The sequence below is a fragment of the Canis aureus genome, chromosome 22 (genome assembly GCF_053574225.1).
Source record: "Canis aureus isolate CA01 chromosome 22, VMU_Caureus_v.1.0, whole genome shotgun sequence".
Classification (NCBI taxonomy): domain Eukaryota; kingdom Metazoa; phylum Chordata; class Mammalia; order Carnivora; family Canidae; genus Canis; species Canis aureus.
This window is the reverse complement of record NC_135632.1, coordinates 12,416,736-12,440,883: the sequence shown is the minus strand read 5'-3', so window position 1 is coordinate 12,440,883 and position 24,148 is coordinate 12,416,736. Positions and strand designations below refer to the sequence as shown.

The window sequence follows — 24,148 nt, the reverse complement described above, 5'->3', positions numbered from 1 at the left end:
ATCCTGTTTCATGTCTTACTTTATTGACTGCTTTGCTCTCTTTTCTTCACCAGTTTTTCTCCCTCTTTCTCCAAGAAATAGCAGCATCAAAGAAATAGGAATATCCTCAAGGTTCTATAATATCCCTCTACCTTCATTAAAGTTAATAATATTGCTGAAAGGGGCCAAATCTTCTGCCTCCTGCCCCATGTGCATTCGTGTCAAATGGCAGTTTCTTGCACGTTTGTCCAGAAATTGCAGCAACTGTTCCTTTAACATGCAATTACTCAAACATCTGAATTTAGTTAAGTGGAGATTCTTCAGCATTATTTTTGTCCCTGGCTTATTTTCATCCCTAATGACTCCAATCCACAAGATGCTGGGATTTAAGAAGCCTCACTTTCCTATGATACATGTTCCAAAAAATGTCTGCTTCCTGATACCTGAGAAATTCCTTCTCTCAGCCTTTGTTCTGGGTTCAGTTTTGGCTGTTCTCTTTGGCTCCACTTCTCTCCCATCTATACCTCACTAGCTATATCCATACCGTGGAGGTGATGGCAGAGAAGGGAAAGGAGGGGGGGGGGGCTGTGTCGAAGTGAAGGTAGCAATATAAAGTGAGTCTGTACAGACCTGTAGCTTGTGATAGCAAAACTAGTTCCAGTTTGTACATTGCATACAGGATTTTTTTCCCCCCTCTCTGTAAGTCTGACTTTTCGAAAGGGAGCCTGTTCAGTTTAGACACTACTTGGAAAACTATCTCTTTTTCACTGTGCATAAATATCTGAACCTCTGACATCTCCCTTGCAGCATTTTTAAGCATGTTCTCTTTATTCCCACCTAGCAGCCAAGTAAGCCAGTTTATTGCCTTCACTTCTAGGCCATTTTGCATCAATTGAATGACTGACAATAAATTTAAAAAATTATTCCTCTCGGGATCCCTGGGTGGCGCAGCGGTTTGGCGCCTGCCTTTGGCCCAGGGCGCGAACCTGGAGACCTGGGATCGAATCCCACATCAGGCTCCCGGTGCATAGAGCCTGCTTCTCCCTCTGCCTATGTCTCTGCCTCTCTCTCTCTCTCTCTCTCTGTGACTATCATAAATAAATAAAAAAATTAAAAAAAATAAATAAAAAAATAAAAAATTATTCCTCTCACTGGGTAATACTAAAGCAGCCCCAAATTTTACTGTGTTCACTGATTAACAGAACTGAAGTTATACTTTGTATACTCTGTTGAAATAAACACAAGTACAAAGAAATGCTGTGGTTTGCTCTGCTTATCTGAGAGAAATCAGAAACAATACTAATGAAGCTTGTTAAATAGAAATTGCTGGAGTAACAGTTAATGACCTACTTTGCTTCCCATGGAGTGTCATATTACTGTGTTATTTTACTTTTCATTTACTAAAAAAAATGGCATGTAAAATTGTTTAAAGTGGTATATTAGATAATTATTTAATAGATCCATTTTAGACAATAGATTCCTAGAATAATCTTTTGGTATTTGTGTGTATGTACTTAGACATACACACACGCATGTGCACACTCATCTACCCAAGATTTCTGCCAAAAAAATGAATAAACAATATGCTTTTACCTAAAACACAGTAAATTTAAAATCTTTCTCTTCAATCTCAATATGCTAGGTCAATCCTAACTCCTTTTCTTTGAAGAAGAACTCCTGATACTATACCTGAATGAGCTGATACAATGTCAATAATCAGGCTTTGAGAATCTTTTCTGCAGCTGAGATACTATGAGCATCTTTATAGCTGACTTGACAGGTTAGGTTTTTTCTCCATTAATTTACTATCTCAAATTTCAGATGATCACATAAAATTTTAAATACACCTTAACTTTATTTGTTCATTCATCTATTTATTTTTTTTTAAATTTCAGATTATCACCTAAAATTTGAAAGACACATTTAAATAAAAATTTAAATATTTAACTTTTAAATATGTTAAATAAATTTTAAAGTTAAATAAATTTCAAGTTATATAACTACTGAAATATTTAAGAATTTAATCTTATCCCAGCAGAGGTTTGATTTACAATGGCCTTAGTTTGTTGGTATAATTAACTCTCACAAATTTTGGAAAATATGGAAACAACATAGCTCTTTAGGCAGTATGGCACTAAAAACGTGAATTATTATTTGAGCAGGGAAACATACTCAAATGGTATTTTATTTACTTTTCAAAAACACTATGGCCCATTGTGGGACCCTGGGCAGTTTTTCATGGTCTAACCAGGGTGCAGTGATTCTCCACCCTTTTCCATACTCTAGATTTTGGCATTCTTCCTTGCAATTGTGGCCATCTTCTTTATGCAAGTATATTACTTTGGAATTGATGGTAGTAATCTTTTCTGGGAAAGAAGCTAGTAGAAATTCACTTCTGAAATACAGATATGCAAGGTCAGGAAGTCTTGCTAATTCCTGGAAAATAAATGAACAGAAGCAGCACACCCTTCATAAATGACAATAATTGGAAACATAATACCAATGTGTTAAAATTCTCATAGACTGACTTGGGTCATGGTCAAATATTGTAGGCAAGCAACAATATTATGTTGATTAGCCCTCATTTATCTATCGGTATGATGTAAATGTGGAAACATGTTCTGTGTTAGAGTCCATAATGTTAATTTTAAAACCAACAGTTGATCTACTATGTTCTGTCTAAAATGGTCAAAGTGTGCATAAACAAACAACCTTGAAATCAACCATTATTTACTTAGAACACAACTTTTCTAAATGAACCAGATTATATTCAGGTTCTAAAGATTCCGGTTAATTAAGTTGTTAAGCTTCTGAGTCTTAGATTTTTCACTGTATATATTCTCATGATGAAAAGATAACACTTTTTTTTTTTTTCAGGCATTCTAGTTGACTTTAATGCTATCAACAGTTTGTAACCATTTCTAACCAACAGTTAGGAACCGTTTACTTACATCAGTAAGTAAAGATATTAAAGCTAACAAAAGGAAAATTTTCTGTACCCTCTTGTTTTATAGCTAATTACTTGTTTCCCCAATGAAATATTATTTGTAAAGTACATAATAGCTACCAATCAAAAAACACATAAACACTTCATATTCTTTATTAAGGACATTTAAATAAATAAAAGAATAAAAAATGTATAAAAAGGTAGAATAGCGAATTTTAAAGATAGAATTTTATGCTGAAAAATGTTGTGAGAACTGTTGTTTTGCATCCATATTATGTAAAAGGTAACTTTTATAAGATTTGAGAGGGAGAGTTGAAAAGATATTATACTGATTACAAATAAACTAGATTCAGCTGATTAGTGAAAAATTAAACGACAGTCTTGGTGGACACATATACACACACAAACATGTATTTATGACATGGTGACTATCTCCCTAGAATTATCCATTTTACTCTTACCATTGGGTAGCTGCCATTTGTTTTAATTATGTTGACTTAAATCCAGTTGCTGAACTGGTTCTGATTCACCTAGGCTAATCATAGATCGGCTTAAGGTGGCCTCACTGGCTTCATTGATTGGTTCAGAGGGGCTGGTCCAATCAGAGGAGAGGCCAGAAGCAACATTCAGTTGGTGGTCATTAATGGTGAGGGATACTCTTCTTTTTTCTTAAAATGCATGTTGTGCAGATGGAGAATTAAAGCTACTTCAAGTTCTCTGCTTCCTTTAAGAAAGACAGCTTTACTAGGAAGCTGATAAACAAGATCAGAACAAATTGCCAAAAAAATGGATGTGGTGTGTAAGTAAGCATGCTTGGGGTTTGCCCAGCTACTAGACTAAGTCCCCTTGTTTATTTAAATCAGTTGGAGTTAGATTTCCAGTTAATTGCTATTTAAAGTATGTTAAAATATAAAATGAGTGAAACTTTATAAAATCGCTCCTGGTTTATCATATATATCTGTAGCTATTGAACAACTAGAAATTGTTTGCATTTTATGTCTGGCTTTCTAACAGGTTTGTCTGTTCTGTCAGGCAATGTTAGCCTCCAGTGATATCAATGCATTGGCCCCATAATGCTTCATTTCCTAATTTTTTGGATATAGAAGTAGCTTAATTTATATCAAATGAGTAAGAGTTCAATATGAGGCATTCTATCTAAGAGGAAGTGTGAAGAGACAAAACTGAAAAAATGCAGAAGAAATTCATATTTTATTTTATATTTTTGAAGATTTTTTATTTATTCATTTATGATAGACCTAGAGAGAGAGAGAGTGAGAGGCAGAGACACAGGCAGAGGGAGAAGCAGGCTCCATGCCGGGAGCCCGACATGGGACTCGATCCTGGGACTCCAGGATCGCACCCTGGGCCAAAGGCAGGTGCCAAACCACTGAGCCACCCAGGGATCCCCGAAATTCATATTTTAAAAGATTTTGTTTATTTATATATCCTGAGTGCTGGGTGGGCAGAGAGAGAGAGGGAGAGAGAGAATCTCAAGCAGACTCTGCCCTGAGCACAGAGCCTGGTGAGGGGCCCAATTTTATGCCCCTGAGATCATGACTTGAGCTGAAATTAAGAGTTGGACACTTTACTGACTGAGCCACCCAGGCACCCCAAGGAAGATAATTTTATGGAAAAAAGGTTAATAATAATAATGGAAGCCACTATTTACTAGACACATATTACATGTTGTGGAATGTATATATGCTCTAGATTATTACTAATTCTTATATCAACTATGTAAGGTCTGCTTTATTATCATTATTTTGGAACTGAACAAACTGAGAATTTTGACAATGGCTCAGATTTATCCATCTAATAAATGGAATCTTATAAATAGGACCCAAATCTTTTGGGTCTAAAATTCATATATTGTAGCCACTCAAATGTTTTTCTATCACAAATCCTTTTTCACAAAGATTTGCTAAGAGTCTGCTATATCAAAGATCCTGTGTCAGAGAACAAGAGTTACCTAATATCACCAATTTCCTGAAAGCTAGAGGATTCCATCTATAGAGAAGAAAAGGAAGGCATGAGTAAATTAAAAACGCTATAATTACATGAGGGCATAAAGTAAGGAATAAAATATAAGGAATTCTTGATCAGGCACAATGAATTCTAGTTCTGAAATCATAGATTGTTTCAGGGACAGTTTTATTTGAACTCAGTTTAAAAGGAAATGGATATTGCCATAGCTACAGAGCTGGGCAGGACATTTGTGAGTTAATGCCTGAAGGAAGTAAAACTTAGAGCATATAGAGGACAGACCTATGAGACAGTCTGGCCTGGTGAAAATATGCAATAAGAAGAGAGATAAGGAAGAGTTTTCTAGATTTTCTAGGTCCAGGGATTGCAAACAGAGGTCCATGACTATATTTAATCTGAATGATTGTTTAATGTGACCGAATAGGTTTTGAAAATATTTGAATCATTGCAGTCTTGGTTTGTGATCTTTAGTTGCCATAGTCTCTACCACCCTTGTTAGCTGACACCAAGCAGCCTCACTGTACCAGAGAGTACCCGGACTGGGACCTGATAAGGTCCTCAAAGACCCTCAACATTCTTTTGTAAAATGGATATGGAGGACATGGAAATGACATGTTCCTCAGCTGCTTTTGCATAAATCACTCAAGTAGCAGGGTAGGAGATAGGGAGAACTACTGAATAAAATGACATTAAGGGGGCTCGTTAGGAGCTGGTACAGTAATATGAGTTTCATTAAAAAATTAAAAAGCCATGTCCTAGGCTAATGACATCAGGAATGGAAGCATAAGACTAGACTAAAAAGGACTTTCTGTTAGTATATTAAGAGAGTAACAAAATTAATGGAATCATTGAAAGATCCCTAGAAGGGTAAAAGGATGCACACATACAAACCCCACAAATAGCTTTTGATTTATAAGTGAGGATATCTGTGATGGGTAGCATGGGTTCTATCAGTGCCTCTTAATTTTGGAAATTAAACTAAATGTGTAATAAAAAACAGGATGCTAGCATAGCCTAGGACCTAAAATGGCTATTTTAAGAGAAACAAACAGTTTCTGCTCCTTGAAGTCAGGCTTCAAATGATTATGTTTGGGGTAACATGCTCTTAGCATTATGTAAGCTCTTTAATGTGTCTTTTATTTTTGCATATATAAGGCAAAAGTGCAACCATTTGGTGGAAATTTTCACTGAAGACCTGACTCAGACATAATCCAAATGCAGTTCCTTCAGACTGAGATATGGTACATGCAGTACAATTTATGTAGGATCATGAATTTGGTGTTTCTTTAGCACAATTATACACCATGAATGTAGAAAATTTCTTCTCTTCCCCACACCTATATTTAGATTGCCTTTAACTAACTAACTAAAGAAAAAAAAATTCCCTCGTTAGACATGTGAGTGCTTATGTAAGCACTTGGTCACAGGAGAATAAGAGTGGAGATCATGTGGCAGTACAAATTCTGTGCAGGCTAGAGTACTTTTTCATCTCTTGCCAATAGAAAAAATGAAAAACAACTGCCCTGAGCTTGGCATAGTGCTACCTGGAGTTGTTTGTTGCTGTGCCATATGTGCTTTAATTTGAGATTTAATAATCCAGACTCTTGGAAGCATCTGGTCAATTAATCTGATTATCTTTAACCCAAGGGCAATAGGACTTAATAGCTCTTTATGTGAGTGAGTAGAGTTTCCCTTGAAGATAGTAGATGTTCCACTGTCAGATCCTGGAAAAAGGACAATTGTGTGGTAGGAAATGAAGTAACTCTTAAACCAGATAAGAAAAAAGCTCTTTTCTTTCTAGGCCTTCAGGCAAACTGTGACTGAGATCAAAAACATGGAAATGTTTTGGAAATTATGAGAGTGGGAGTATGTTTGGGTTTGCCACATGAAGGCTGACCAGGAGCCAGATACATACCATGGCAAGTCTTATTCTGTTAATCACCCAGTACTTCTCTTCTACAAACATCGAACTTCTACTTCCATTTCCTTCTCAATTCCCATTAGAATGAGAATTGCCCAGGAATTGCCCACTTTTAAAAATCTGGATTATTCCAAGGCCCGCACAGGTCTTAATGTCTCCCAGCTTCTTTCCCTATAGGCACTCTTATTCAGAAAGAACTTTCAAAAGCATAAATCTATACATGTCACCCTTTCTAAATTTGTTTAATGACTTCCCGTTACTTTGGCACAGAATGATCTTTGAAGGTTTAGTGACTAAATTAAAAGTAGTTGACAAAGACATTGCCTTCAAGATTTTATTTACATCTTTCCAAGCAAATCATGAGCATATGAGACAACTTAAAAAGTATTTTTCATGAGGAATAATGAGGTAACAGATAAGTGATCAAAGAAAAACACATTTAAAATTACAAAATGTATGGAATAAAATTTGGTCTCTTCAGACAGCCAATTTTTGAAGTCATGCTCGAGGTTGGTAATTGTATATATTCCTTACACATTCTGTCAGTGTAGACAAAGAGGGAAGATTGTCCAGTTATTATTACATATTACCATAAAAACAAACTAAAAACTAAAAATTTGAGAGTTTGAGAAATAATACAATAATCATTTGAATATATTCAGTTAAAAGGCACTGTAAAACTATAGTGTACTATGGTTCTTAGAAGCAATATTTTAGAAACTAATTCTTCCAGGAATTATATTAAATGTTAGAAACCATAATTTGCTGATACTCTGATGTCATTCACAAATCTCTCATTTCTGAGTAATAGTAAATCAAAGCTGAAAAACATGTGTTCCCCTCAATACATTATAGTCTAATTATCTTACCACATGATTTATATAATGTGGATGTGCATTACACCAGATTTTCATCAGTTAAAATCCTGTATTTCAATTTCAGTTGAAATGAAATGAAATAATAAACTGCATCTCCCAGGTTTGATCTTCATGCTTTTTCCCCATTTGCTTACTTGTGAATGTGGGAGCCACATGCTCAAGAAGATAGAGGCACAAGATTGAATTTGTGTCCTTGAACTACCACGGAGAAGAGACCACCTTCCAATCATAAACATATGTCATATCATAAACACATGAGAATGAAAAATAAACATTTATCACATTCGAGCCATTATACATTTTTTTACTCTGTTTGATATAACATCTAATATTACCTTAACTAAGAACTCGGCCATTGAAGGCCTTTTGCTTTGATATGACAGGAGCTTTGAGAGAGAACTAATGTTATCTTAAGATATGTTGATCATAAGAAATGTGATTAGCTAATTTATGTATATTTTGCAATATTTGTTTTCACTCCTCCTTTATTATTTCATTGAAATGAATCTGTACAATGGAACTCTTACTCTATTCTTTAATACATATTCACTCAGTGTGATGCTTAAGAAATATAAGTGCTCTAGTTGTTTTAATCTTGGCTGCATAGTAGAATTACCTGAAAAACTTTTCAAAATATTCAGGTTCATTTCTTGCTACTGACTCATAATTCTAGTAGTGAGGTATATACCTTTTTTTTCCTCTTTTTAATCCCAGGTACATTTTTAGTCCTCTATGTTGTTCTGTTTTTAAGATTGAGCACTTGTAATTTCATCTTTCTCTATAGTCTCTCAGAATGGACATTAAGAAAGATACTACTAAAACCTCTTTCCCTGGAAATGGGTGCATGCCCAATAAGTTTAGGGTAGCTTTTCTTCTGGGAGGAAAAAACAGATAAACACAGCTTAGTTATTCACATATTTCTGTTTCTAATCCTTCCTGGCCCCCTTATGATCATGTGTGTGTTAATAGGTGGATGGGTACATTTATACGCACACACACAGGAGCTCAGGGCTTTCTGATCTTTGCTGCAGTTGTCTACTCTGTCCAGTGTTGGGGGAATGGAGAGCCTTATCCTCCTGGGAGCAGAATCACCATCTCCACAAGATAGGCTCTATGTGGTGGGCAAGGAGCACTTCTGGGCTAATGCCGAAGAGTCAACTGCGGGAGTGTGAGTTGGAGGCCCTAATGAGGATACCAGACAACCTGGTGAGCCTCTTGTTATTGTCCTTCCATGCCAGTCCATTAGGGACAAGCCCCTAGAACCAGTTAGTGCATGGCATTAGGTGGGAATGGGGACTGCTAGCATCACAGCTAAGTTGTTTAAGTATTGTTGATTAGCAACTTAGAATTTGGTCATTCCAATAGTAAGTTGAGTTTTCATTTTTTTTCATTTTTTCATATATATATTTTTATATAAATATATAATATATATTTTATATATTTTATATATATTATAAATATATATATTTTTCATATATATATACATACACACATATATATGGGCTTTTTAAAAAAATTGAAATGTAACTGGCTTTATATTTTGGGTATCTAACATGTTCAATATTTATGTATATTGATAAATGATAATAAAAAGATTTAGTTAACATTCATCATTACATATAGTTACAGGTTTTTGCTTTTCTTTGTGATGAGGGCTACTCTCTTAGCAACTTTCAAATATACAAAACAGTATTAACTATAGTCACCATGTTATGCATTTCCAAGACTTATTTATTTTATAATTGGAAGCTTGTACTTTTTTACCATCTCCACCCATTTGATCCATTGCTTAATCCTCATATTGCCTCTGGCAACCTCCTGTCTGTTTTCTGTTTCTATGTTTTGCTTAGTTTTATCTTCTAGAGTCAACATATGAGTGAAATCATAAGATTTTTATCTTTTTCTGTCTGACTTATTTCACTTAGCAGAATAGCCTCTGATCAGTCCATTATTGTCACAAATGACAGGATTTTATTGCTTTTATGAATGGAATTATATTGAATAATATAATTGAATAATATTCCATACTGTGTGTTTGCATGTGTCACATTTTCTTTAATCATTTATCTGTGAATGAATACTTAGGTTGTTTCCATATCTTGGCGATTGTAAATACCAACAAACATAGGAGTGCAGCTATCTTTTTAATTTAGTGTTTTCCTTCAAGTAAATACCCAGAAGTGGAATTGCTAGATCATATGGTAGTTTCATTTTCAATATTTTGAGCAAACTCTGTACTCTTTCCACAGTAACTATACCAGTTTACATTCCCACTAAGAGTGTACAAGGGTTCCCTTTTCTCCACATCCTAGTTATCTTACCTCTTCTTTCTTTTCTTTTTCTTTTTTTTTTTTTTTTTATAGTAACCATTCTAACAGGTATGAGGTGGTATCTCATTGTAGTTTTGTTTCGTATTTCCCTGATTAGGGTTAGAATATTTTTCATATACTGTCTTCTTTGAAAAAATATCTCTACAGCTATTTTTAAATCAGTTATTTATTTTTGCTTTGTTTTTGTTTTTTTGTTTGATTTTTTTTGTTTGTTTGATTTTTGCTTTTGGGTTGCATGAGTTCTTTATACGTTTTGGATATTAACCTCTCACCAGACATATGATTAGCAAATATTTTCAAATATTTTCTCCCATTTGGTGGGTCATCTTTTCATTTTGTTGATGGTTTCCTTGTATAGAATCTTTTTAGTCTGATTAGTCACAACTATTTCTTTTTACTTTTGGTATCAAATCCAAAAAAAAAAAAAAAATCATCACTGACACCAATGTCAAGGAGTTTACTGCCTACATTTTCTTCTAGGAGTTTTATGGCTTTAGGTCTTACATTTAAATACTTAATCCACTTTGAATTAGTTTTTGTATAGATTTAAAACAGTGATCCAAGTTTCATTCTTTTGCTGAGCTGTCCAGTTTTCCCAATATCATTTATTAAAGAGATTGTTCTCCTAATTCTAGTTGTGTTGCCTTTCCTTTTTTTAAAAATTTTCCCCAAGTGATTGTACTGTACAATCAGCATTCAGAAATACTAATTAAGACATTTCAGTTACAAACAAAACAAAAGTAAGAATGCATAAACCAGAAGAAATAAATAAGTCCTTTTCCTCAGCTGACACTGTTTTTTTTTTTTTTAATTTTTTAATTTATGATAGTCATACAGAGAGAGAGAGAGAGAGGCAGAGACAGAGGCAGAGGGAGAAGCAGGCTCCATGCACCGGGAGCCCAACGTGGGATTCGATCCCCGGACTCCAGGATGGCGCCCTGGGCCAAAGGCAGGCGCCAAACCGCTGCGCCACCCAGGGATCCCCCTGACACTGTTTTTTGTAACTCTATTCTAGCATTTGTCCTTTTGTAGTCAGGTAAACTGTACATGTCACTGTGTCTCTGACTAGACTATGAGTTCCTTATATTGAGTCTCATATCTGATTCATGTTTGCATCATATTGAACTTAACACAAAGGCTTTCACAGACAGGTTTGCTTTATTATTATATGATAGCTGTGATATCATTGAGGATATAAAGTATTTTTTTTTAATGAAGGAAACCTCAGAACAGGTATTACGCACCCAATACTTCTTTTTATTTTTTATTTTTTCCAATACTTCTTTTTAAATAAGCTTTCCCCAGATGGTATTGTTCTCAATAACTTAATGTCACTATTTTCTGTAAATTATCAATTATAATAATAATATAATATTGTATGATATTTTGTTTTCATATATAAAACATCAAGCATTTTAAATTATTTTGGGCCTCTCAGCAGGAGTTAAGATTTTTGTCATCCAGATAGGGATTAAAATTTGGAAAGATATAATGAATTCTACACTTGACAAGGCCTATGCCATCTTGGCTATTCAGGGTAAGTTATTTCATCTACTTGTACCTTCATCAAGGAAATTGTGAATGCAAGTTTTCACTGATAACCAGATGCTGTGTTGGTGCTAATGTATCCAATTAATCAGAGAGTAATCTAACAACATAGCAAAAATAGAAGGTGAAAGAAGCAAATGGCAATGCAAATTTTATAGTCTTTAAAAATTAATGTACAGACTTCCCTTAGCCTCAGAAAGCATACATAGCACACCACTAAAGCGGAACTATTTTATATTTTTGCTCTGAGAATATAGAACCGGTAGAACTATTATTTTTAAAATATTTAAATTTTTTCACCCTTATGAGTTCTCATTTGATACCAAGGCTTGGCCCCCATTTAAAAGGAGTTCACAATTTGGTTTAAGTACCACTTCTGCAAGAAATATTTCTCAAAAGCAGTTAAGATGAATGACTGATGAATATTTCTACAGAATAAGTGATCATTAATACCCCTAAATTGTCTCTGGTCTCAACAATTAATCTTGACAGAGGATATAAAACAGTATTAGTTATATGCTTTTTATCTACCTAGCTCTGTGTTGATATAATCTGAATCAAAGAAACTTCCCAAATTATCCATAAACTCAATTTATTGTCTTCTCTCTAATGTGTACCTCATCCTATCTGTATTCTTACTGCTTGACTTCAATAAACTTTCACATAGTCTATTATAACAACCTCCTAACTTCTTTTTTCTTATCTTTTCCAAACCCAGTTTCTCTTTCAGAGTTACCATTCGGACTCACAAGTGCCTTTCATAGTAAATATGCTTGTCATCCTTTTGCTGGAGTAGAAAGAAAAGAAAAAGTTAACTCCATAATGCTTAGAAAAGAAACCCAATGCAATATATAAAAAAAAAAAATAGTGAAAGGGATTATAAGGGAAAGGAGAGGAACTGAGTGGGAAAAATTAGAGAGGGAGACAAACCATGAGAGACTCCTAACTCTGGGAAACAAAGAATTGCAGAAGGAAAGGTGAGTGGGGGGATGGGGTAAATGGGTGACAGGCACTGAGGAGGGCACTTGATGGGATGAGCACTAGGTTTTATACTAGATGTTAGCAAATTGAACTTAAATAAAAACAAGTGTAAAAAAACAAAAAGAGAGAGAGAGAGAGAGAGAGAAACCCAGTGGCTTTAAAGCTATTCATGGTCTGAGATTGGCAGATTTTCAGAGGCAGGAGTGACTTCATAGCAGCCCTAGAAGCACACTTACTAAGGGGAGACAGTTCCTGTCGGAAGAGCCAGTTCATTAAAATTAACCCATTCCTGATTGGCCAATTAAAAAATAAATAAAATTAGGTGCTATATTATTGATTGGCTTTTTTTAAAAGATTTTATTTATTTATTCATGAGAGACACACAGAGAAAGAGAGGCAGAGACACAGGCAGAGGGAAAAGCAGGCTCCATGTAGAGAGCCCAACATGGGAATCGATCCTAGTCTCTAGGATCAGGCCCTAGGCTGAAGGCGGCACTAAACTGCTGAGCCACTGGGGCTGCCCTGATTGATTGGCTTCTAAAGGCTTGTTCAAATTATTATTGGTCATATAGAAATTCACACTGGATTTTGGTAGTTTTATAACTATGAAACCATAATTGATCGATTCAGCAGGTGACTAGTTCTAGTGGCTAATTATTGTCATGGCTAAAGAACAGTCAGTTTTTTGGGGAATATAGAAACTTCTTTTTAATCTCACCCCTTCCTTTCTCATATTTCTTCAGCCAAAGCTTCAGGAGAGACTATCAAGAATTATCTAAAAATAATAAATACCTAGATTTTAATCATTGTTTTTAATTTTCTTTCAACGTAAGGGGCTTTTCTTGTTTTCTTTTTTTTCTTTTCTTTTTTTATATTTTTGTCAATGACTGATTTTATGGTCTATTATTAATTAGTTTAATTCCATTCTGTTTTTGTCCTTCAATTGTTCGTTGAAAAGTAGATTCTACCTGTCATATTTTAGGGCTTATATCACAAGATGAAAGAGGTATCTTTTGGTAATGGACACCAGTAAGGTATAGGGTATAGGTAGGGTTCAGGAAAGGTTTAGGAATGTTGGAAATCCTATATACTGGAGTGGTTCTAGCAAACCAAGGCAAACAGTGCATTTCCCCGGCAAGTCCTACAGCTTATTATCCACTTTCAAGTTTATCATTTACTATATTCTTTCATATTTTGTCACAGACATTTTTTTTAAGAAAATTCTCCATTTTTTTTTCTCTTATTCTTAGTACTGGTTAATTTGCTTCCCTCCTTTCTATTAACATGCTTTTAAGATTTAGTCCAAAGATCTGATGATCTATGACAGTAGGACTTTGTCAATAAGAAAGTTGACTTTTTGTCTACTTATATTTACAAATACGAATAAACTTCTCTTGGAACTTCTCTTTCTGAAGTTAAAAGGGAAATTTTTAGTGCTCATGTTGCCCTCAGAGAATAATTGGGCAGATTCTTTATAGTTGCCTTTTTGTTTCTTATGCAACATGGGATTTGCTTCTTCCAACGGACCTTTGTTTGCAGTATCTACAGAGGTCCTTATCCATAGGCTCTCAACTCTTAAAAAACAGCAGGCTCTTTGTTCTTGTTTTTATTTCAGAGACCAGTTGTTTTATCTAGTATGCCATAAGTTTGTTTTGATTTCTAGCTTGTTTACGAAGACTTTTTTAAAAATGTTCAGCTACATGTCACTGTTTGTTTTTTTTTAATTGGCGATTTTATGTTAGATTTTACTTTTTCAGTTCCCTGTTTCTGAAAGCAGAGTCCAAAACTCCCTTTGCCTCAGCTGTTAAATCTATGCCAGAATATACCAGAATGCTCTTTGAGAGTTTCCTGTAGTCAATTTCTCATCTTAATCTTTACAGTTTTCAATCGTTGTGGAATATGTCCTTCAATGAAAAGTTTTGAAGTGGACTTAGTAGTATGTTTTCTTTCTTTTTCCATCTCAGTGGATTTTCAAAATTATAACTAGCTAGGCTGTTTATAATCTTTTACCCTACATGATAATTTAAAACAGTTCCTTTAAGTTCTCTCTCTCTCTCTCTCTTTTTCCTGTTTCCCTTCCTCTCTCCCTCTTATTTGAAGGTCTATTAAGTGATCTAACTGGTTAAGGTCTCATAGTCCAGGACATTATTCATGTAATAAAATCTTAAACTCTTCCATAATTTTCTATCTATCTTTCTGAAGTTAGAAGAGCTCCTTAATTGAAATACTTCACTCAGATATAGGCAGGGTTTAAGTTCAGCCTCTTAAGATTTGTCTTATGGCATCACAATTTAATAAATGATTGCTATTTTCTTGGAGAGACCCTAAAGAAAGGACAAGTCCATTTGGAGGCCAGACAAAGAAGCATAAACAAAATAAGGAATATAGATCGCTTGAGTTGATAAAGCTGAGACAGAAAGCAATGTCAGGAGGGTGGGTTTCAGAAGATTAAAAATAGAATATTTGAGAGAAACTATTTTAGAGTTGAGTTCTCTTTTGATTTCGTTTAAAAGAGCTGACTGTTTTGCTATTTATTGCCTCATTTTCCTAGGACTCCCTCTTTAATGTGTTAGTTTGTTGGTTTTCACATGTCAAAAATATCCCAAAATGGCATAATGGCCATTGTTATTTTAAGACAAAAATCTTGTCTTTCATCAAAATAAGTGCAAAAGTGTTGACTACAGTATGGGGTTATAAAAGGAACCAGAATTTCTTCCAGAAGGAGGATGTGACTTTTGGATATTGACAAATCCATGATAAATAAGAAAAGGTAAAAGGTGTATGCTTATGAATGATCCTCAGCCTACGCGATCAGGCAAGGGCTAAGAAGGGTCATATCATTAGCAGCCCATCAATTATTGATCCCAAACTGTGGGCTAAAGAAAGTGATCCCTTTTTCACAAATTGACATGTACACCCTTTTGAAGATTTTGTAGGGGACCCAAGTCAAAGTTAGACCAATTGCCAATTTGTTCTTTCTGACATCTTAATTTTGGACTTCTGGACTCCAGAACTGTGTGATACTACATTTCTGTTGTTTTAAACCACTGCATTTGTGGTCATGTGTTACAGCGCTGCAGGGAACTAATCCAGTGACTTTATGAAAACATTTAATTTGGTTACATGTCCTAAAGTGATCAAATAATTCAGAATCAAGTATTCAGCAGTAACAGTGCTCAAACTATTGTTTATTATTTCTCAACTGACAGCAAATCTAAAGAAGAAACAGAATAAAAGTGTCATTTATTGATTAAACAGTTTAAACCAGTTCTGGTAACTACTTGTTATTGTGGTCATGGAACAATTAATCTTTTCCTAAGAGTGTGAGAATTTCTTGATATGCTCATAAGAGATTGTGTCTTACTCATTTTTCTATACTTGAATAAATGATTTTAGCTAGTCTCTGAATAAAATTATTTTATAATTAATGGAGGTTTATGGTCAAGACAAAAAGACCATGGGACACCTAGATGGCTCAGTCAGTTGAGCATCGTACTTGATTTCGGTTTGGGTCATGATCTTGGATCCTGAAAATCAGCCCTACTCTGGTCTGCTATGAGCATGGAGCCTGCTTGAGATTCTCTCTCTCTGTCCTTCTTTGTTCTCCCTCTACTTGCTCTCTCTTTCAAAAAATAATCAATCCATTCATTCATTAAAACAAAAAAGGAAAGAAAGAAAAAAGGCCATGTTAAAATATGAGGATAAACTCTTTGCATTGAAAGCAAAAGGGCTAGTGATTGTCTATAATCCTCTCTATTTTCTAGAGGCTTAATGGCCGTGGGGAGTATAGGAAAGAAATGACCATATTAAACCTCTGAAGATGTGTGATATTAGAAAGATAATAGTTTTGTTTTTGTTTTGTTTTTTTTAAGATTTTAGTTTTTTATTTGACACAGAGAGAGAGAGTACAGGTAGTGGGAGCAGCAGGCAGAAGGAGAGGGAGAAACAGGGTCCCTGCAGAGCAGGGATTTCAGGGCCCTGGAATCATGACCTGAGCTGAAGCCAGACTCTTAACCAACTGAGCCACCCAGACACCACAGTAATGAAGAGTTTTGATATATGAATTACGCTTAACAGGAATTCCTGGGCTCTGTAGCTTGTTCATGGAAAATAAATCTAAAATTTATAGATTTATGGGTCATGAGTTGCTATGAATGTCATATCTTTTGTATAGTTCTTGGATGTCCTAAATACATCATTTTGAACTTTATATGTTATATGTAGACCAAAGTCAACTCTAATGTGGTGAGAGAGGATCTGGGGAGCTATGTGGACACTTTCAGATTTCTCTGAGCTTTGGCCTATGTTTTCTAATCACTGTCACTTGAATTGTTTGCAAAGTTTGATACTAAGAAATATCTCTGCTCTTTTGAGTTTGATTTGATAATTGGAGCCTTTGTGTTATCAGCCAAAACTTGATTATTTAATTTTTCGGTAATAATTATTTAATTGTTACCCAAAATAATCTAATTATTCAGTGTACCCATAGGTTTATATTCCATTATAGGCAACGTTTTTGGTTTTTTTTTTTTTTTTGTACATTGGTTCTTAGTTGTTGACACAAGCGGTATTTTAGGAGCTTATTTTTTTTAACATTTATTTATTTATTTATTTATTTATTTATTTATTTATTTATTTATGATAATCACAGAGAGAGAGAGAGAGAGATAGAGAGGCAGAGACATAGGCAGAGGGAGAAGCAGGCTCCATGCACCAGGAGCCCACCAGGAGTGGGATTTGATCCCAGGTCTCCAGGATCGCACCCTGAGCCAAAGGCAGGCGCTAAACCGCTGCGTCACCCAGGGATCCCTATTTTAGGAGCTTAGTAATGAAACTAAACAAGGAGGCCCACTAACTGATATTGCTAGGGGTCTGTTGTAGTGACCCAGACATTAAAAGGACAACAGCTTGACCTAGGGTGTTAACAGCAGAAATAATATAAAAATATGGAATTAAAAAAACTACAACAACCACAACAGTCAACAAGACTTAGCAGCAGATTGAATGCATAAAAATGCAGTCAGGAACAAAGATGGCTACAGAATTTCTATCTAGAATGAGAAAAGCCTTCTATTGAATTTCCTACTGAAAGTAGGTGTCAATTGCTCTGGCATGGATTAGAGGGATTTAAGTAAGTTTTTGATGCTAAAGATAAACTTTAAATTAGATGCTTTTAGCACTGACTGAGGTTGCTATTGGTAAAGTAGATAAAATATGTTGGTAGAAACAATAGAGACATTATGGAGCTGATATGCTCAACATACTAAAGGATAACACCACCGACTTTATAATTATATTGAATTTGTAAAATTACATGAATTACTTCCAGCTTTCTCTCACATTTTTGATGCCTCCTACAATTTTAATCTTATATTACATTATTTCTTTTATTCATTTAAAATTGACTGTGACTTAAGCATGATTATAAACAATAGGAATTGGTGCCACTCTAATGACCACATTATTCATATTTTAAAAAGTACTAAGCCATTTCCTAAGCATTGTTACAAAAAGGAAAAATACAAGTGCACTATCCAGTGTGCTTTGAAGCCCCCCTTCTTAGCCCATTTCAGAAGTTGTCTTGTTAACAAGGAAGAAGTGGCCCTGTGAAGCTTCAAAGAGTAAGGGGGATTTGGTTTGGTTGTTATAAATCAGCAAATTTATAAGATTATTTGAAAGAAATACTAAAGTCATTGGTAAAATCTATTTAGAAGACATAAAAATGCTTATGCCATAAAATAGGAACTGTCATTTGGTTGATACTTTTGCTTTCTTTTTCTGGCTAATAAGATAGTATTGTCATATTGAGGAGAGACCAGTATAAAACTACAGAGTCTCTTTCAGACTTCAGAGAGAATAGAAAAAATCTAAGATACATTTCCTTATATCAGATATGATTCTATTCCTAATTGTAAGAAAATCTGGAAAGGTAGTTGCTGGGGGGAATGTGTGTGTTTACATTTTAACTACTTAATGTCACACTGCAGTTCATGGTGCTTGTGAAGGACATCATATGATTGCATTTAAATATTGAATTTAATACTGGCTTTATACCATTTCATGTTATGAAATAAAGGCTTATGATTTGTTTTTAATTAGTTCAGAGGTAAGGTATCTACTTTAAAATAGTAATATTTAATGCTAGTGGGGATCATCATCAACAAATCGACAGATGTTAAAAGAATGACATGTGACATGTCAGAGGCACTTGCTCTTAAAATCATTCTTTGTGCATTTTAGGAAACATTTTGGCTCAGTACATACAGTCAAATGTGTGAGTCAGATAGTTGTTGTACTACTTTCATGATTGACAGAGCTCTGAAAATGTCACCTGCTCTAAGCTGTTCACTGAGGGATGTAGAAGCCATAATTGTATTTCTAAAGGCAAAATAGTCTGTAAGCAAGGCTTCCAAAGCATTTCACATCAAAAGACGCAAATAAAATGATGAGATATAAATGGCATTCAGTCATAAATGGACCAGACTGTTCATGGATGAAAGTTATTGTTCTATTTGAGTCCTCACCTGGCTTTCTCTAAGAGTGAGAGGGCTTCTATACCTCAAGACTGTCCAATTCAATCAATTAGTAATAATTAAAATATCATATTCTTATGATAAAAAAGATATATGATGTTAAAAGGTGAACATTATAATGCCATACCCTTATATGAAGAAAAGAAGCAAAATATTAATGAAAGAAACTTCTATGACACATTTTTTTTTACCTTCAAAATGGCAGAAATATGATGCATCTGGTCAGTATTCTAATTTTTAAATAATCAAAATCTAGATTAGTAAAAGATTAGTAATGACCTAAGAATCATTAGAAATGGTGGTGTTAACATATTTATCCCAATATAGTGTAATCTATATGTTCTCCTTTATTATTTCAGTATAAAAAGCAGATTTTAAAATTAAAATTATTTTTAAAATTAAGTTATATCTTTTTTAAATTAAAATTGTAAAAATTTTCCATTAGTACATGAATGGCTTTGTTTCTATACTGGGGAAATAATGTTTCTACTACTTGCAGATTGTATGATAGGATGTGGGATAAATCCTCCATTCTCTGATGCTATGTGGGGTGCTGCTGTGAAGAGGGTGTCATTTTTAGTCTAATCAGGAGTATAACTTGCTTTGGTTTCAATAGTGATATATGTTATTCAGTACTTTGTGGAAAAGAAGAGAACATCTCTTGTTCTATTTAATTACAATCAATCCCCAGGATAATCAGCATGGATTCCCAAGGCTAGACAGTAATGTGGTGACATATATACTTATTTTCATATTTTTACCAGTGACATCCACACCTATATGGTTACCTACTGCTATTCCTAAACCAATACCAATACTTATAATCTGTCTATTTCATAAATGAACCACTTGACTATTGAAACAAAATCCCTTTAAAAGGAGAATAGCACAATGGTGGGGATATCTCTTCCAATGCTTATCTTCATTTCTAAGCAATTTCCTTTTCCCAAATATTTTCCCAATATTCGTATTTCCCAAAGAAGAAGCCTCTTAGCCAGCTCTCATGGCACGATATGGTAGGAATTTCAATTGTCTCACCAATAATTTCTTTCACTACTCTTCTTTGTGTACCTATAGCTCCAGATGTTTTCTATTATTGGGTAGGAAACTACCACAAACTTAGTGATTTAAGACAACATTTATTTATTACCTCACCCTTCAGTAGGTCAGAAATCTGGTGGTTCTACTGGGTTCTCTCTTCAGAGTCTAATAATCTTGATGTGCCGGCTGGGCTGGCTCAGGGTCCTCTTCCAAGTTCATGTGGCGTTTGAAGAATTAATTGCCTCATAGAGGTAGAATTCATCAGGGCTGAGCTCAGAGCTGCGGTAAAGTGCCTCTCTGAGTTTGAATCTCCCTTTGAAGATGATATCTGTTTAGGTCAGATGCACCCAGGGTAATCTTTTGATTGACTCAGTTGACTTGGAGGACTTCATCACATCTGCAAATTTTCTTCTTTTTTTGCCAAAGAAAGTAATATAGTTGTGGGAATGATATACCTTCACATTTACAGACTCTGCCACACTCAAGAGGAGTATATTGCACTACTGCACACAGTATATATATCAGAATATAGGAATCATAGGAGCCATCTTAGAATTCTGCTGCCTACCACAGGAGCCAAACTGAGCTTGCTCACTTAATTTATTCCTTACATGTTTTTCTCAGCACTTTTATTTGTGTGGTCATTTCTGTGTAGAAGAATTGTTTTTCCTTAAAGTTACATGTACAAATATTATACTGTTTTTAATTCGACATTTAGCATAAAGATTTCATTGAAGGAGCTGATTCTCCAAGTAATTCAGTGTTTTTGAACTATGTATTATTATTTTTAACTATGTATTGTTAAAAAGTTTAGTGAATCAGCACCCCATATTAAAAAGAAATATGATAGAGTTGAAAATATTAGAGGGCATTGCATAGGATAAAAGTAAAATACTGTTCTATGACACATTTGTTTCAGATACACATACACACCTAGTGTAAAATGAATTTATTACTGTGGTTGAGGTAAAAAGAAGTTTGAGAAACACTGCTGCAGCAAATCTCTAATGCCGATTGTCATTCTCTGCCTTAAATTATAGTATCTCTTTCCTACCTGTCCTGCATTACTCATTTCTCCAAGGAGAAACCATATCTTATTTATCTTTGTATCTCCCGTCAGAGCTAACATAGTATTGTACATAATATGAATTCAGTAAAAATTGTAGAACAAATGAAAATAAAGTTTGTTTTGCATTTTCAATGTTGTTTTCAAATACCAAGCTAAATGTAAATCTTTTCTTCTTCAAGTTTTCCTGATTCTACATAAAAATTCCTTACTATCTAAACACAAGGATTACTTGTATCAATAATGTATCATTATAAATTATTAGGTGTTGGCAGTATATAGATATCCAAATGATTAACATTTTTCCTTTATTAAATTATTGGCTTTCTGGAAAAAAATATTTTAATTCAATAATTATTTATTAAATGTTAATGAATTCTGGGCACCAGAGATATAATATATTAAAGTAAGTTCTATAGCTGTAGGCTGCTGAAAGAGGAGGTCAACACGTAAATGGAAGGATTACACTGTGACTGTCGTTATCAAAGGCAGAGTTCTATAATAAAGCATCACTATAGGGTCTACTGTAGAGAAGCAGTCAACAAAGTGTTTTTGAGAAAGAGCTTAGGAACTTGGAAATTGTGAGATATTTTAATTCAGGACCAGAATACACAACCTTCATAAGTAATTTACTGTGAAATCATGTGATGATATCTTGGTAGAAAATATTAATTATTCACTAGCAGTTCTTATATTATTCAGTGGTTTATAGAACTATTCAATACATATTACATTATGATATGCAAATTTGTGTGTTGATGCATTTTGAAGAACCAACAGTATATTTAGTCCTGACATAAAAATTCAAAATTCTCTCTATATATGCATGTCTCTTTCCATATTTATATACATCCATATATATAAAATTTAAACTGTTTAGTTCATTATTCAATCTTTTGCTAATATCTGAAAACATCAATAAAATGCCTATGTGATTTTTTCTATATATTTAACAGTATATGCATAGTTACATCGTATTTAACTGACATCAGCTAATTGATCTAAATAGTTTTAATCTGGAAGAGACAAACTCAGTGTTCTGCTTTTATACTGTACTTGGTTCTTTGTGTTCTAACTGAAAGCTTATTATTATCAAAAATCCAGAAATAACAAAATTAAAGCCACCAAATCAATAAACAGTATTTAGTAAGAGCTTATTGTGTATATAAAGAAGAGTTCATGAACTGGCAACTTTCATATTTAAGACTGATCTGAATCTCAGGGGCATGAAGTTACAGGACGCCTTATACAATGAACAGGAGCTGTTAACCTTCACAATTACTGATTGTCATAGTGGAGGTTTCCAGAGGACAGGGGATCGGCTACAAGTGATCATCTCATACCATTTTCAGGAAGATGAAGTTTCTTTTATGATTTTCAGAGGCATTTAAAAGAAATAACCTAAGTTATGTTTCACTAAAGTTCATTAAATGAGCTAGATTTAGTTTTGCTTACGTGATGAAAAAGGTTTTGTCTGCTCATGATATTTTGAAGTCTGTGTCTTTAATTTAACATTGTGACTGGGGAGGCATAGTTAATAAAAATATTCTTTAAAACCTCTGTTTTCCAAAATGAGTATTTTGATATTAGTGAATGTATTATTTGTCAGTCATATCTTTTGCCATAGAATATTCAATAACTTAAAGATTACCATCCCTACTACTACTACTACTACTACTACTATTACTACTACTACTTCTTATTATTATTATTATTAACTTTTCTCTTATTTTTTCCTAAAATAAAAGCTGTCCTCACTGAAGTAATAACTAAGATTCAGAAATTGCAAATATTCAGAAACTGCAACAATTACTGTTACATAGTTCAAAAACAAACCCTTCCACCCCTGGTTAGAATGCCCAGGAAAATGCATTAAACTATGTTTTATTTAAGCCTTTATTTAAATGCCAGTTAGTTAACATATTAGTTTCAGGTCTGCAGTATAGTGATTCAGCACTTCCATACAACACCCTTTGTGATGCTTGAGACTACTTAATCCCCATCACGGATTCCATCCATTCCCCTCCTCCCCACATCCCCTCCAGTAACCATCAGTTTATAGTTAAGAGTCTGTTTCTTGGTTTCTTGGTTTCTCTCTCTTTGTTTTGTTTGTTTGTTTGCTGCTCCTCATTTGTTTCTTAAATTCCACATGTGAGAGAAATCCATATGTTATTTGTCTTTCTCTGACTTATTTTGCTTAGCATAATCCCCTCTAGCTCCATCCATATCCTGGCCAATGGCAAAAATTCATCCTTTTTTTTTATGGCCGAGTGTATATAATGTATGTTTCTAATAAAAGTAATTCTCAACAGTTCATTTGTGACACACCATTAATATGCTGCTTAGTTAGATACTTCTCTTATAAAATGATCTTCCGTTTAATACTAGAAGGAGTATTGGTGCATCAAGATAATTAATTTTTAGTTTCTACTGTCTTTTAGAGTTTGAGGCATGCTATTTCCCCATGTAAAGGCTGTTAAAGCCTACTGAATTAAATGCAAACAACTCAGCATGGGATCTTAGGATCTTCAGAACATAACTCTAGTATCCCATTTCAGCCTACTTGCCAACCACCCCCTGCATAGAGCCTGAATTTTATCCAAACAAAAATTCTTCTTGCTCTTTTCTAAATATGAGACCTTGACTCCAGTGTGTGTGCCTTTGCTCTTATTCATGTTCAAGAAATTGCCAACCTTTCCAACTGCTTTAATTTAACCCATTCTTCAAAGTCCAGCATAAACATAGTCATTTCTGGGAAAACTCTGCATTCCTTACAGAGAATATAATCTCTCCCTCCTTCGTGTTCCATAGCAATCTATTCTGAACTCTGTTATGGCAACTGTCATTCTGACTTGTGCTATAATTTTTGTATATTTATCAGTCCTCCACCTCTGGACTGTAAATTCCCTGTTTCTTCATCTTTATAGCCCAAATGTGCTCA

The 24,148-nt window shown here is 34.3% G+C and overlaps 1 long non-coding RNA gene across 1 annotated transcript in view; it reads right to left on the bottom strand.

Annotated features, from left to right (window-relative positions):
* LOC144294302 (uncharacterized) overlaps positions 1-24,148 on the bottom strand; it is a 91,129-nt gene that overhangs the window by 40,953 nt on the left and 26,028 nt on the right. The gene's annotated exons all lie outside the window — the stretch shown is intronic.